Below are 16,195 nucleotides of genomic sequence, written 5' to 3'. Positions count from 1 at the left end.
TTCACCAAACATCCTATTTTGGCAGGAACAGAACGCCTTCTACAAAACATTTTTAAAGAACATTTTTGCCCAGGATGGGAAATCTGGGCCCTTTCACACCAGAAACAAAGGATCAAAAAAGGGGCCAGTGGGACTCAGTGTGGAGTTGGCCGCGGAGCGGTCCCAGTAGTGGCCCTGCGCGCGGACTTAGCAGACAACGAAGTGGTCTGACGGTTCCCGGTCCCCTCCCCCTCCTTGGGCTGCAGGCCGGGAAGCGGGCAAAGCAAGAAGTGGTAGGGCTTCTCAGCATCCAGGGACCCTGGCCAGGAGACCCCCGATGACACGTTTGGCGACTGTGGCTCTGGCTGCAGCTCAGCGGTCACGTCCAGAAAGGGCTGCCCCTCCATGAAGGTGGAGTGCAGGTCCAGACGCTCCGCCCAGGGCCAGAGCCCGTTACCTCCGCGCTCCAGGCCGCCGAGCAGCGCACGCGCTCCGGGCACTCGCGCGGCCACCGCCGGCACTCGGCCCCAGGCCCGGGGCAGCGGCGGGAGCCGTGGAGGCGGCGAGGAGAAGGGCGTAGCCCCGCCTTGGATGGCGGGCCCCCGAGCTGCCTGCGGCTCCTCGGCGTCGCGGACCGGCTTTCCGCCGGCAGGCTCGGCCGCGCCAAGTCCGCGAAGTGCACGCACTCCTAGCACGTGGCGCGGCCGCCGCCGCCCCGCCCCGCGCCGTGTACCGGGGCTCCGCCGCCGCCTGCAGGACGGGTCGGCGGGCAGCGACAAGGAGCGCTATTCCGGCAGATCCACCCCGAGGCGGCCTCTTCCTCCAGGGCCAGGGTCCCGTCTCAGAACTGACGCGCCGGCGCCGTGCTCGCCAGCCTCCTTCAGACGCCCCCGGGCGGGCAGCTCCGACGGCGGGGTGTCGGGGGAGAGGGTCTCGGAAGGGCTCAGGCCCGGGGGCGCCTCCATATTTAGCAGCTGCGCCCCCAAGGCCACAGGACGCCGTCCCGCCCGGAGCTAGTCCGGATCGCACCGCCCGGGCTGGAGCTCCTCAGGACACTGCCCCACTCCGGCGTCGAGGGCGCGGCCCTCGCCGGCCCCGGCTCGGCCTCCCCGCCCGGGAAGCTGGAGGCGCCGACCGCCGGCCGAGAGCAGGGAGCGCCTCCCTTGACGTCTCTGCCTGCCTTCCCCAAACCTCTGGGCGCCCGGGGCTCCAGTCCCGCTCGGAAACTGACGCGACCCAGCACACTGGCCTCTAGGCGCTTCTGAAAGCCTGGAGGCCCAGCTGCCACCCCCAGCCCGGTGGCTGCGCAGGGCGGGCGCTGGCGAGTCCGCCGGGCTCGGGGCGGAGGAGCGGCCGCTGGCGAGCGCAGAACTGCCAGGGCTGTTGGCGGCGGCCGGGAGCGAGTCCCCGCTCGCTTCCCTAGTCCGGCCTGCCTCGCGGAAATGGAAAGTAGGCTTTACCGTTCATAATTCAAGACTTTTGTCTTTCCTTGTCTTTCTCCTTAGCTCTAGGGATCCCATCTTCCCCCTGGGGTCCCCAAGGCACTGCTGCTTTTCGTTTTTGTGTTGAGTGATTTGGTTTCTCCTGAGGCCTCTCTCCTTGGCCTATAGATGGCCACCTCCTCACTATGTCCTCGCATAGCCTTAACTCTGCCTGGGCATCCCTGGTGTATCGTTGTGTGTCCGAATTTCCTTTTCTTATAGGGACAACCGTCTTATTGGATTAGGGCATCCCTTAATGATGGCATTTCAAGTTACCTCTTTAAAGGCCCTATCTCTAAACACAGTCACATTCTGAGGGACTGGGGGTCAGGCTTCAACATGTAAGTTTGGGGGACACAATTCAGTCCATAACAGCTCATGAAGGTCTTTCTCAAGATCATATAAATATTTATATTTTCTTCTTGAAGTTTATAACATTTTATAATGTTATATTTATATATATATAAATGTTTTATAATGTAATGTTTTTATTGAGAAATATATTGTACAAAGAAAGGTGCATAGATAATATAAATGTATAGTTTAAAGCATAATAGTAAAACAAATACTCATATTCTTATCACCCAGCTTCAGAAATAGAACATTCTAATTCTCTGTGAATCTCAACCTTCTGACATTCCCTTGTTTTCATTACAGATTTGCACATGCGTATGTATCCTAGACAATACATGAGCTTCTCCTCTTTGGCTCTTTATATAAATAGAATCACATGATGATTATCCTTTTGTGAGTTTTAGTTTGTGTTCAGTCTTGATTTGTGAGATTCATCCATGTTGATACATGCAGTTGACTTATTGTTAATATTTGGCAGTCCATACTTAAAATATACCAAAATCCATCCAATGTCTTGTTAATCTATCCAATCAAATTGTTAATTTGAGAGTTTCTGGCTCATCGCTTTCATGGAAGTGGTTCGCGTGTAGCTGCTCTGTGCCTGGGGTGAGAGTCAATGGAACAAGCGTATGTGCTTCTGCAGCTCTTCTGTGTGATGACCAGGAGTTGATATTCCCGTTACCAGGGATGACGATTCCCGTTATCCCACATCTGAGCCGACCTTTTCACTCCCTTCTTAAATGTTTGCCCAACTGGGGGGTGTGAAAGTGTGTTTCATTGTGATTTTAATTTGCATTCAATTGCCCACAAACGAGGTTGAGCCTCTTTTTCAATGTTCACTGAACGTCCACAATTTATTGTCCCGGAGACACCTGTCCCCGTCGTTTTGCCGTCGTCTGTTTCTAAACCGCCTGCGCGAGTCCTCTGTCCTGGCTGCACACGTCGCAGCTCACTTCATGGCTTTTGTCTTCCTTCTTTTCAGGATGTCTTTTGATGAGTGGGAGTTCTTAATCGTCATATGGCTAATCAGTCTTTTTCTTTATTATTTCCACTTGGTGTGACTTTTTAAAGAAGGTCTCCGTTCCTCTGACGTCATAAGCACATTTTCTTCTGCCTGCTTCTAAAGATTCCATGTCTCTTGTCCTTCACCTTTCATCTTCAATTTCATCTTCACCCTCCTCTGTTTAGCAGTGACTAGGAAGGGGCTCTCCTTTCCCCAAATAGTTCCAGAAAAGTACCAGGCTTCTGCTTCATGCCTGGTTGATCCAGTCAGCTTGCCTGGGAGATACTTGTGCATTATGTGCAGTAAGGTAACGCATTATTTTTTTAATATGGAAAGCTAATTGTTTTAAAAAAATAACTCTGATGAAAAGTCGGCCATCTCCCTGCCGGCTCACAGCCCTTGTCCTCACACAGCCCGTTTCCACGGAAGGCTGGGTCTCTCCCTGGCCTCGCTGTTCCGCTCCATTGGTCTCTATTTGTTGGTCCCTACACAGTCTCACACTGTCCTTACTACTAAAGCTTGGGAATAAAGTTGGTTTCTTTTTTTTGTCTCAGAAAGCACGTGCCCTAATTTATTTTTCTTATGCTTGCGTCCCAATGTGAGCTAGGGAGGGTCTGCTGGAATTGACCCTCTAAAGCAGCATGCCAGGTTTTAAATTTCCATATCCTCGAATGTAAGATGGCATACACGGGTGGGCAAAAGTCTCACTGGGGCATATTTGAAAGTGTTTGCCTGCAGATGGCTTTTCCTGTCACTCTGAAGGAAGACTGTGTCACAGATGAGAGGCTGCAGAAACAAAGCAGCCAAGTGTGTGCATCTCTTTCTGCTGAGTAGCACCTTTGTTCCACACAGCTTCAGGGAGGCACTCCTTGTCTGCAGGTTAGTTATTCAATTCTGATCCTCAGCGTGCACACTTGTCACTTGTCAGTGACCTGTCCAGGACTATTCCAACAACATAAGACAATAGGTCATGACCTGGCCCCCCACGAGCTGATGTGCATGCACTGGGGTTTATTAGGATTTACAAAAAGCGTGGGAAACCTTGTAATGAATTCATAAACAATATTCTTTTCCCACTGCTAACCTTAATGAGTTGTCATCAGACTTGCTAGGAAGAGATGCCTTTTTTTTTTTTTTGAGGAAGATTGTCCCTGAGCTAACATCTGTGCCAGTCTTCCTCTATTTTGTATGTGGGATTCTGCCACAGCATGGCTTGATGAGCGGCGTGTAGGTCCATGCCCTGGATCTGAACCCTTGAACCCTGAGCCGCTGAAGTGGAGCATGAAAACTTAACCACTACACTGTGGGGTGGGCCCAGGAAGAGATGCTTTTAATCTTAGATATTTTGCATTTGAAAAATATAATTTTCCAGATATTTTTTATTAGATCTAAAGCTACTGCAGATTCCTGTGCTTAAAATAAGAAAGATAAACATTCTTTGTTCTTATTTTAATTAATTTATTGTGAAGCTTTTTATTACAAAATCACCTTTGTGTTTTATTATATAAAATAAAACATAGGGAGAAAATTAGGAACAACAAGTCGGTTAGTAAAGTTTTTGAGTTTTCTGAGTGAGGCCCAGATCTCAGTGTGTTTATAATCTGATGAGGGAGAGAAAAAATACATCAACGGAGGTGTAAAGCAAAAGCACTTACTTACAAGAGTGTACGAACCATGAAGGTGTCGTTTATGTGCAGTGACTGCATCTTCCTCCCTCCTTTCCTTCCTTTCTCCTTGCATGAGTTTATGCTGTTGTTCTGGAAAAGTACGTTTCTCACAAGACCATTTGTTGCTAGCTAACTTTGAAAGCCTGACTTGCTGTGTGATGGCTGTGAGTGTCTTTATGGGGTAGCCTATAAAAGGCCGTTGTTTCTAATCGTTGCTTTTGTTCTTACCGGAAACAGCAGGCCTATCCTTTATTTTATATTATTCTCATTAAGGAATATTTCATTCACTGAACTTCCTATCCTTACCATTTCTGCCTCATGAGATTTTCGACCTCTTTCCCTGTCATTTCTCTTTCAACTCTCTTTGTTTTGTCTGCTTTGTGTATTTGGGCCCTTTCTGAACTGGTCTCTGCTTCAGTCTTCAATCTTCTCTCTCTGTACAGATACAGACACTTTTGTGCCTCTCTCTCATTAAGATTTATTATAGTGAATCTTTATGAGTACATTTATGTAGTAAATTGCTATTTTTTGTGTGCATTTGTACTTCTATGCCAATCCATTTATTAACTTCTATTTAAAAGTGAATCCATTTTGTCTGAGATTGTTCAATCTGGCTTGTTTAAATTTGAAATCCAGGTGCTCAAAAGAGTCTAATTAGAGTCCTTGTGTCCCAGCACAGAGTCCCTGGAGATGGCATCTGTCTGGTTCAGTGTGGTCATCACTCACCCCTTCTATTTGGAGTCCAACTCAACTACGGACAAAAGTCAGAGAGTGATGAAGATATCCATTTTACTTATGGATGTAGAGCTAAATTGTAGGATGAGGACTGGTGCCACTGCTGGAGTGGGGACGTTACGCCCCCACTGAAGTGGAGTGACTCGCACACTCACAGAGCTAACCAGAGACGTGTGGGCTGATGAATTCCTCCAGATAAGGTAACAGAGTGGGAGGGCAAGGAGAGCACATGGCAGGCAGGCCAGACTGAAGCAGAGAGCGGAGAGCATGGGTCCCTTACGAGCTGTGGCCCTCTTCAATTCCGCACAAGAGGCCAGTTGATGTCAGCCTCTCCTCAGTACTGCCAATGCCTCATTCTGTAGGGAGAAGCAAACGGTTGTGGGGAATTGAGGTTGCTTCCATACTGTTCTCTCTTGGAAGTGAACATGAAAACACAAAGGTAAACAAATAGCTTCCTCAAAATCACTAGCTCAGCTGGCTCAACCTACTCAAGAGGGGCTGTGGAAGCAGGAAGGTCTGTCAGGACTAGAACTTTCTAGGAGAACAGGGGTAGATACATGGGCACTCCAGAGGGTGTCCACTACACCTACTGTTGTCTTTTCTGATTAGTCATGCTAGGAGTTTATTGATTTTATTAATCTTTTCAAAACACCAAGTTAATTTTCTTTGTGGTTTACCTATTTTCTATGTAATTTATTTCTGCTCTTTTTATACACTTCTCTTCTCTTACTTAGGTTAGATTTGCTCATTTTTTCCCAGCTTCTTAAAAGGAAAGTTAGATGATTGATTTTAAACTTTTCTTCTTTTATAATATAAGAATTTAAAGCTATACATTTTCCTCTAAGCACTGCTTTAGCTACGTCTCACTAAATTTGATTTGTTGTATTTTTTTTTATGATTCTGTTTGAAATATGTTAGTTGTTTTGTCTATAAACCATGGACTTTTAAGAAATATATTGTTTAATTTCCAAATATTTATAGCTTTTCTAGATATCTTATCGTTATTGATTTCTAAACAAAATTTGTAATATTTTGATATTTATTGAGCCTTGTTTTATGGCTCAGAATATTATGGTGAATTTCCCATGTTTACTAGAAAAAAGTGATTTATTTGTTGCAGTAGTTAGGTAGGTGTCAGTTATGTCAAGATTAATACTGTCATTCAGATCTTCTATACACTTACTGATATATATATATATATTCTTTTGGTCTGGATGCTCTATCAACAAACTTCAGTCGAATTACATTTTTTATTTTTCTAATCTCTTTTTCCATCATTCGCTTTTCTACTCCATGATAGAACTTTACTAAAAGCATATAAACTCATTTATGAGATTTTGCAGGAAACTATAAATTAAAAATTATGCTTATTAAAGTTCAGTGAACATATAAAGCAGATAGACAAACTGACTTAGTTATTTGTTAGCTAATTCACAAAGCCACCATTAAATATTTAATGTTTTAATATTATAAAACTCTAATTCTCTTCTAAATGTCTTTATTTGCAAATGATGCCTAAACCTAAGTCTTTATAATAGGTTTATAAAATTTCAGTTTCTCAAAAAAAAAAAAAAAAATTTCAGTTTCTCATTTTGTCAGTCAGTATTCCCAACCAGGCATTTTCAATTACTAGAAGAAATAACAGAACATAGATCACTGTTTTTCATCCGAAATATTGATTTTCCTTCAATCCAAAATATTGATAACTTTGACTTTGGTTATTTCTCTTCACTTACTGATACATCTGAAGATTAGATTGGGGGGAGCAGGACCCCTTATGGTTGAGATTTTTAGAACACTAAAGATAAGAAAAAAAATCAATACTTACATTTTTCACTGAGTTTGGGTTTGCCTCTATGTCTGTAGGGACTAATTTTCCAACAGAAGGCCCGCATGTCTTGTCTTTCATCCATTCAACTGACATCAATGAGAATCTACACTCATGCACTGGGGTGGCGGGAGGGTCTGCACGGCTATCAGCTCAAAGGTCAGATAGGCCGTCCTCACTGAAATGAACCTCCCTTCCCCATGATGGGACATCTGGAAGTTACCTTTGAGGCAACGATATCAGTCTGAGACCTGCACGTTGTACAGATGATGAGCAGGAAAGAGAGTATTCCAGGTAGAGAGGACACAGCAGAGATAGAGAAGAGCTTGGTGTGTTCAGAGAACTGAAGGAAGATCAGCTTGATTAGAGCACAGTGTGTGATGGAGAGAGGGTCACCAGGGAAGATGCAGAGAGAGGCAAGAGCCGATTCAGCAGGGTCTGATAAAGGATTTGTGGATAATGCCTTCTCTTATCCCATGATACTCTTCTCATGTGTTGATCTGAATGTTTATTTTCTATTGCTGAAAGAGAGAGAAACATAATTAGGGAAGAGAATAAGGAAGATAAATCTGTGCATATACAAGGGAGAATACACAGCTTGAGCCTGAAGCCTGGGGGTATGGGAAAAAGTGAACCAGAAAATGAGAACCATAACTCTGCCATCCATCGGAGAGAAAAAGCAACCGGTAAGACACAGCAAATAGGGATTCAGTAACTCAATTCAACAAATATTTAAAATTTTGTCTGGGCTGGCCCTTGTGTTAGACACTGCATGAGATCCCAAGAACAGTGACCACACCCCTGGGCTCTGGTAGAAACTGGGGACGGGCGTACAGTGGGAGAAGTCTAGCAGGGAATGAGTGGGAGATAGAATTACAAGAGAAAACCCGTGAGAATCCAGCGTTGTTGATTGGAATGCAGCCATTAAAATATATCAAAATCTGGAGGCAGTATCCTTGGTGGGCGTCAGGGAAGTGTGTACATGTGTGTTTATGTTCTGGAGTCAGGAAGGGGAAGAGCAGAGATGACAGAGTTTTTAAAGTTGAGATTGGCTACACTTTTCTTATGCTCTTGCCCCCTATCTCAGTGGTTCTCATCCTTGTCTTTCCATTAGAATATGTCTTTCCATCTTGTCCTTCAGGAGAGGGGCTTAGGGTTTTTATGGGTAAAAGGGAGGAAGATGAGGCAAGTTATATTAAAGAAGAGTTCACTGGTGCTGGATGAGGTAAGGGTCGATTGGTACTTCATAGATTGCCTTGAGATTTGGTCATCAAGCGAAAAGGCTAGACTTGTAGCTTATTGATTGGTTAGTGACTCGGTCATTAGCAAAGTCTAATTACATCAGTCCTTACAAACAGGATATTCTTCTCACTGACTTGGAATGTTGGCAGTTTGGTCCAGTTTGGAAGATAAAGAAAACAAGATGATGTGCAAGGCAATTCTTCTGAAATGGCTGCTCTGGCTCTATTTTAATACAGCTCCACTCACGTCATCTTTCACAGAAGCGTAGACACCCTGAATGTCACAAAAGTTACATGAAGTAATTGTATTTTCCTCAAAACCCTAGGGAATGTACCAGTCATGCACTTTCTTCTCTCTGTATGTGTTTCTTCCTATGTTTGGGTTCTATAATATTCCTTCTGGAAACTTTATCCTCCTTCAAATCTTTACTCAAATGCTCACCCCCTCGCCCCCCGCCAAGAAGAAGCCTCTGATTCCCTTTACCATATTTAGATGCTCCCAAGGTTGGTGCTTTGCCGTGAACGTACCTTGACTGCGGTAATTATCAAATCTTACTAAAACTGTTGATTTTTATGGCCGTCTCCTCACAGGCAGCATTTTTGATTCTTATATCCCCAGCACCCAGCACTGTGCCTGGCTCTTCCCAGGAACTTGAACAGTCATTAAGTTAAAAAAATAGGAGAAAAGGTGTGACCCAAAGAAGCAATGAAAATTTAGAACAAATTTATAGAGGAGACACTAAAAACAAGATCAGGAGAAATGAAGAAAGAATGAAAGTATAAAGGAAGTGGAGTGAATGTTGTTAGTGAAAACATGAGCAATTAGAACCTGCTAGCCTTAGTCTTCATTTATTTTTGTAAATACAGGATAGTTATATCTAGCTACTATCAATAAACAAATATGAAAGGATTTCTCACCAAGGACATTTAGTACACCAAGTAAATGTTACCTCTGAGTTTTAATGTTATTTTTAATCCCTTAATCTCAAGAATGACATTTTATTGTGTAATAATATAAATTGAAACAATTGTTTCTGTGACCACATCCTTTCATTCAGTTAAGAAATATTTATTGAGTGTCCACTATTTGGTGGGCTAACTTCTGGAATAAAAAGTTGAAGACCAACCTGGAGTTGCTGTCCTTCTGAGGCATGTGTCATCATATTTAAGCCTTTAGCGGTTAACTTCCCCTTGTGAAAAGGGCGTTTTGTAGGGAGCAGGGTTCAAAGCAGGGTTAGCATATCAAAGGGGGGAAAACATAGACATTTTAAAGCAATACACTTAAAATTTCCAAAAACGGCCTATGAGAAACAATACTTCTTAAACAAATTAGGTATAAAAAATTATCCAAAATGTACTATAGCCACATTCACAGTCTTTGGAGTAGTACTTAGAAAGTCTGTTAAGGGCCGGCCCCGTGGCTTAGCGGTTAAGTGCACGTGCTCTGCTGCTGGCAGCCCGGGTTCGGATCCCGGGCGCACACAGCTTCTCCGGCCATGCTGGGGCCGCGTCCCACATACAGCAACTGGAAGGATGTGCAGCTATGACATACAACTATCTACTGGGGCTTTGGGGGGAAAAAATAAAAATAAATAAAATCTTTAAAAAAAAATAAAGTCTGTTAAGAAAACACAGAGATACGTTTTTTAACACCAAGTTTATCCTCCCTGTTACAGCATAAATAATTCCTGGTTTAGAACTTCAATTTAAAAAACAAACTTTCAGAGTGCTATTCCTCAATGTGGCTGTAGAAAAATTTAATTCAAGAATGTGTAATGATTGAGATTAAGCAAGACAATGGTAAATACTGTTGATGGCGATAACCAATAACTGTTTTATAGATAAGAAAGATAAGGTTAGTTTTATTTGAGCCAAGATGGGGACTAGCCCAGGAGCACATTCTCCACCCAAGGAAAGCTCTCCTTGAATAAGCATAGTTTTATACCTTTTTAGAACCAAAAACATACATTGATCATGTCAAGGATACATATTCCTCAAAGTTTCAAAGAGAGAATTTTGTTACAGATTAGCAGGTCAACATGACCCTGATGTCTGGGAAAGGAAACTTATCTTCAAAGGAATGCTGAGACTGGCATTGTGGGAGAGGAGGTGTGCACCCCTACCTGCAATGAGTGCCTTCTTCAGTTCGGGATAACATTTTATGCATCCTTTACTTTAATGGTTAAAGCAGATGGGCAATGTATGTTGACACGCCACAAGTCAGGCTTCTTTAGTTCACATTCAGTTCAGGCAGAATCAGGTTTAGATTAGCGTCCCCATACACCTCAATATGTGAAAATTTCTTATATTGAAACATAGTCAACATATAACAACTATAATTTAGTCCAAAAGGAGTGAGCCATCCTCTACTCAACGTCTACGAGTTAATGTGGGTGGAATGGGAAAGCTGGTAATCTGGATGCTTTATCTTGTTTTTAATATCAGATGGATAAGGCATTCTTTAGATAATCCATATTAAATATGCTTTAGAAACAAAATTCTACTTGACATTTTGACAAACCCACCCTACATTCCTCAGATTTATTTCTGTAAGTGTTGATTTTTACATTACAAATCATCATAGTGCTATAGCTAAATCGACTAAATATCAACTAAACTATATAGTGCTGCTCACAAGATCTACAAACAGCAAGGTCTATACTTACCTAAAAAGGAGCTTTTTAAAATAAAGGAAGAGGGCCGGCCCTGTGGCTTAGCTGTTAAGCGCGCGCGCGCTCCGCTGCTGGCGGCCCGGGTTTGGATCCCAGGCGCGCACTGATGCACCGCTTGTCCGGCCATGCTGAGGCCGCGTCCCACATACAGCAACTAGAAGGATGTGCAACTATGACATACAACTATCTACTGGGGCTTTGGGGGTAAAAAATAAAAAATAAAGAAATAAAAATTAAAAAATTAAAAAAATAAAATAAAGGAAGAAAGTGATAATGTTCCAAATGAATGGCACTGGGTGAATACATATAAAAAATAACACATTTAGACAGAGACTATCAGTTGCCCGTTGGTTTCTCATATGGATAAAATACTTGAGGAAAATCTTGAGACTATTATCCCTCTCTGTAAACTTTTAGCTTCTACATGGTATCAGATGTTATAATTGATATGAAGGATAAATGCTTTTCGGCAAAAGTAAAAATCCATGTACAAAGCAAAATAGCAAAATTTGTAGTGACTTTCTGTAGATACATATCCAGTCTTTAGTACATATCCGCGATAGAATAAATTGAAACAATATTTTGGTACAGTAGGAATCCTTTCTTATACTCTCAGTAAATGTTATAAAATTCCAAAAATACATAGATATTCTTGCACCATGCGTTATGCACCAGTTTGAGGATGACTAATAAGGTCATGGTTATTATTTTAACAGTTTAACATTGCACCCCAAAAGTTCTGCCATCTATTCAGAGTGAATGGACAGAATAGTGAGGGTTCCAGAACGGTGGCAAACTGCCTCTGAAAAGAAAAGTCTGTGATGGAGTGTCTCCAAGCTAGAGGAAAGGAGGATATGATGTAGGGGAGGTAGGCAGGGTAAAAGAATTTTAAAATAATACTGCTTAGGATTGTGTATAACTTTTCTATCCTTTATTCTATTCTTGAATAACTGCATGTTCATACAAAATAAAATTTCTACTTGATAGGAAGAGGAGCAGTCTGTTAGGAAAAGCCTTTTCCTCGTGAGGGGAAGATGAGAAGACAGCCCTCTCGTAAGTGCTGTTTCACTCAGCAGGTCCTCGGCTACATCACTGTGTGGTCTCTCAATCTCCTCATCACGGGGACAGGTACTGGTGCACCCATCCCTGCTGTAAGCATTAGCTGGGTGTCTCCAGACGCTGGTCCTCCCTCTTGGAATATCAAAGTCACAATATTCTTTGGCCGCCACCTCGACGATGTGCAGTGTGGGCGGCAGGTTGTCATTGCATGGCCACCCCGAAATTGACGTGAGGGGAACATAAAGTCCTCCAGCTACTTTCCTCAGGTTCATCAGAGAGGGGAGAGTTCAGAGAGTCACCCAGTTTCTGCAGTGTTTTCAAGAGACCTCTCTCCAGTGCTTCACCAGCCTCTGGCCTAGAATTCTTGACAGATGCAGAGAATTTGGCAAAGATGTCCATTCCAGCAGTATTTCATCCTGGGTGTTTGGTGAAAGCTTTAAGTACTTGGGCAGGCAAAAAAACTTCTTTAAGAAATTCTTCAGTCTTATTTACATCCACTTTGACTTTGTTATTGAAAGTTATAAATGGTAGGTGTGTCCTGGCAGCATATTCAGCAGGTCTGCAGGCTTCCTTTTCAGGACAATGGTTGTAACACTAAATACAACTCCTTTGAGCCAAAGAATCCTAAAGAGCCTCTGGAACATGGGGCAATGTCCCATGCTCTCATCACCACCGCTGGCCTTGACGAAGAGCTTGGTCATGGGCTCCTTGTTCTTCTCCTCCCGCTGGTTTGGCAGCATCCCCAATGCCACGGCCGGCTCAGCTGGAGTCCAAGGAGCATGGCGGTGGGGCGCTCTGGCCGAGGACCCCCTGAGCTGCGCCACCCTGGACAGGCAGGCATCCACCCCCCTCAGCCTCTGCTTGTCAGCACGGCCTCATAGTGCGCACACGACCCCATTCTCAATGTTTGTATTGTCACACATACGGTGGGAATAGAGGTATCCATCCTCCTAAGATGGTCAGTAGGTTTAGTTAATATATGTAAAAATTTAGCATAGTTCCTTCCTGTTAGTAAAAGAATGCTTATCCCCAGTGATGATTCTCTCTGTTCGGTCGTCTGGAGTGACCAGTGCAAAGGTCCTGAGGAAGGTGCTAGCTTCAGATGTTCAAGTCTGAAAAAGAAAGCAGATGCTGCAAAATGAATGAGCAAGAGGGAGAGTGATGAGGCATGGTGTCAGAGAATGTCAAGAAATGAAGTGGCCTCTCTGCTGTTGCTGAAACTTCAAGACACAGACAGTCCCTCATCCACACTATGTATCTACTGCACTTTATTAATTTTGTTGCAAAGGCATCCCATGAATTGTTTGTTTTTTTTTTTTTGTGAGGAAGATCAGCGCTGAGCTAACATCCATGCTAACCCTCCTCTGTTTGCTGAGGAAGACCGGCTCTGAGCTAACATCTATTGCCAATTCTCCTCCTTTTGTTTCCCCCAAAGCCCCAGTAGATGGTTGTATGTCATAGTTGCACATCCTTCTAGTTGCTGTATGTGGGACGCGGCCTCAGCATGGCCAGAGAAGCGGTGCGTCGGTGCGCGCCTGGGATCCGAACCCAGGCCACCAGTAGTGGAGCCCGGGCACTTAACTGCTAAGCCACGGGGCTGGCCCCATCCCATGAATTGTAATGAAGCCACTCTTTAGTAACTTCTGTTTATTACATTCTGGCCTCTGTATTATGAGTCACTGTGGAATATATAGCGCAGGAAGCTGTGCTCTGAGGACTGCTGTCCCTCCACAAGGAACACATACAAACCATGACCTCCTGGGCTGTGGTACTACCATGCCCTCCTCACCCCCAGCCACACTCGTTAGGCTATGAGTGGAAACAATGCAAGCTGGCCAGATCAATTAGCTTTCTCGTAAAGAATGTAGAAATGGCACCCAGAAATTCAGAACTGTAACCCTCCAATGGAAAAATAAACTTGGAGCTTCACATGGCCATTTTATGCACTATATTTAAAGAAACATGAATCTGTTCAATGACCAGGGAGATAGAGACTGAGGAACAAAGTGGAGGAGGAGGGAAAAGTAAGCTCAGGTGGCCCCTGATGGAGCGTGAGGAAGAAACATGTTTGTGGGGGCATTTCAACCCTGATCACATGCCCTGATACCAGCAAAATAATGAAAGAACAAAAATAAATTTAACCAAAATCCAAAGCAGTGATATCTTTACGGTGTCAAACACCTTATAGATTGAACATCCCAAGAGGAGAATGACTAAAAGGAATAAACCAATACTTCACAAAATGAATTATAGAAAGCACAACAAAAGTCAGATTTTTTGTGTGTGTGTGTGAGGAAGACGAGCCCTGAGCTAACTTCCAATGCCAATCCTCCTCTTTTTGCTGAGGAAGACTGGCCCTGGGCTAACATCCGTGCCCATCTTTCTCTACTTTACATGGGACGCCACCACAGCATGGCTTCACAAGCGGTGCGTCTGTGCACGCCCGGGATCCGAACCTGCGAACCCTAGACAGCCACAGTGGAGCACGACCACTTAACCACTTGCACCAGCGGGCCAGCCCAGATATGTTTAATATGAAGGGGTAGACTTGTGTTTTTTTCATGCCTGTGCCATATTTATTTGACCAATTGGTTTTTATATGATCCAGTAGTACATGGGGCACACCTCAATCTCCCTTTTCATATGTCGCCTCTTTCTTTCTTGGGCTTAGGGTTTTGATCTTTTTTTTTGCTACAAATCCAATAGGGAACTCTAGTCCTGGTTCAGGACCCCATCCTACATGCAAAGACCTCCCCGGAATAAACTCTGTAGATCCTGCACACACCATGGTAACTCTATCATTTTACACTGAACAACTCTTTTCATGTGATTGTGCCTGAGCACACCAGGACACACACACGTGTATTTCACTGCACTCTGTCTTTGTTTCTCTTCTGCAGGATCCCAAATGCCTGAGTGTCCACTTTCTCCACCTCGGAGGTCCCAGCCGGCACGGCACAACCCCGGGCGCAGAAGGAGGACTTGGAAAGCTGAGGGGGAGGGGCAGTTGCTGGGAAGGAGACAGACTCCCCACACCACTCCCGGGCCGGGCCTGGGCCGGGCCGGGCCGGCTGGCTGATGCAGACGTGGAAAATTCCCTCGGAGACACCAGCAGGGGGGCTGGGGCTGCCGGCACCTGCTTCCCGGAGTGGCCTGAGTGCTTCCCTGGCTCCCGGGAGGGCTTCGGAAAACGTGGCGGGCGGGGACTGTCAAACCGAAACCACGCAGGCCTCGTCAGAGGACGACAACAATGACAGAGGAAGAACGGAGGAATTGTTTGTACCCTGTCACTTCCAGGCCACAAGGTCTTTCTAAGGCGGACAGACAAATCCCAGAGGCCACTGAGGAAATGACTGATACACTTGACCACAGCAAAGTTTAAAAGACAAAATGTGTCTCTGCACGGGCCACAAAAAAAGGTCCAAAGACAACACACAGGGGTGGGGAGCATGGGTGCAAATGCATGAGTGAGTGGGGATAAGAATACTGATTTCAGCAGTCCTTACCATCACGACAAACAAGCAAACCCACAAAAATGGTAGGGGGTAGGAGGCAGAGACTTCACAGCCATCCACTCAAGAAATCAAGTTCCAGTACATCCGTACAAGGCCACGCTGAGAGTGCGTGTGTGTGTGTGTGTGTGTGTGTGTGTGTGTGTGTGTGTGTGTGTTTGAAATGAGGTAAATGTTGACGTTGAACCGTTCCATGAAAGTACAAAAAGATATTTGTAGATCTTCTGCCATTAAATTTTTTTTTTTAACAGTGCACTTATTTCCCTCAAAAAAGAAAGGAAAAGAAGATTATGAAAGGCAAACAGAGGGGCCGGCCAGGTGTCATAGCGGTGATGTTCACACACTCTGCTTCAGCGGCCCAGGGTTCACCCGTTTGGATCCTGGGCACAGACAGACCTACTCAGCGATCATCAAGCCACGCTGAGGCAGTGTCCCACATAGAGCAACTAAAAGGAGGTATAACTATGACATACATACAACTATCTACTGGGGCTCCGGGGAGAAAAAAAGAGAGGAAAAAAGGAGGAAGGTTGGTAATAGATGTTAGCTCAGGGCCTCAGTACGCGTCACAAACATGTGGAAACTAAACAACGGGCTACTGAACAGCTATTGGATCAATGGAGAAATCAAAAAAATATCGGGCCAGCTCTGATGGCCTAGGGGT

At 44.5% G+C, this 16,195-nt stretch overlaps 1 pseudogene; it reads right to left on the bottom strand.

Annotated features, from left to right (window-relative positions):
- Positions 1-992: 992 nt before the first annotated feature.
- Positions 993-12,782, bottom strand: LOC131416770 (chloride intracellular channel protein 4-like; annotated as a pseudogene).
- Between the last annotated feature and the right edge of the window lie 3,413 nt (positions 12,783-16,195).

The sequence above is a fragment of the Diceros bicornis genome, chromosome 18, assembly GCF_020826845.1.
Source record: "Diceros bicornis minor isolate mBicDic1 chromosome 18, mDicBic1.mat.cur, whole genome shotgun sequence".
Classification (NCBI taxonomy): domain Eukaryota; kingdom Metazoa; phylum Chordata; class Mammalia; order Perissodactyla; family Rhinocerotidae; genus Diceros; species Diceros bicornis.
Note: the sequence above shows the minus strand (reverse complement) of the source record. Positions and strands in the feature narration are given on the sequence as shown.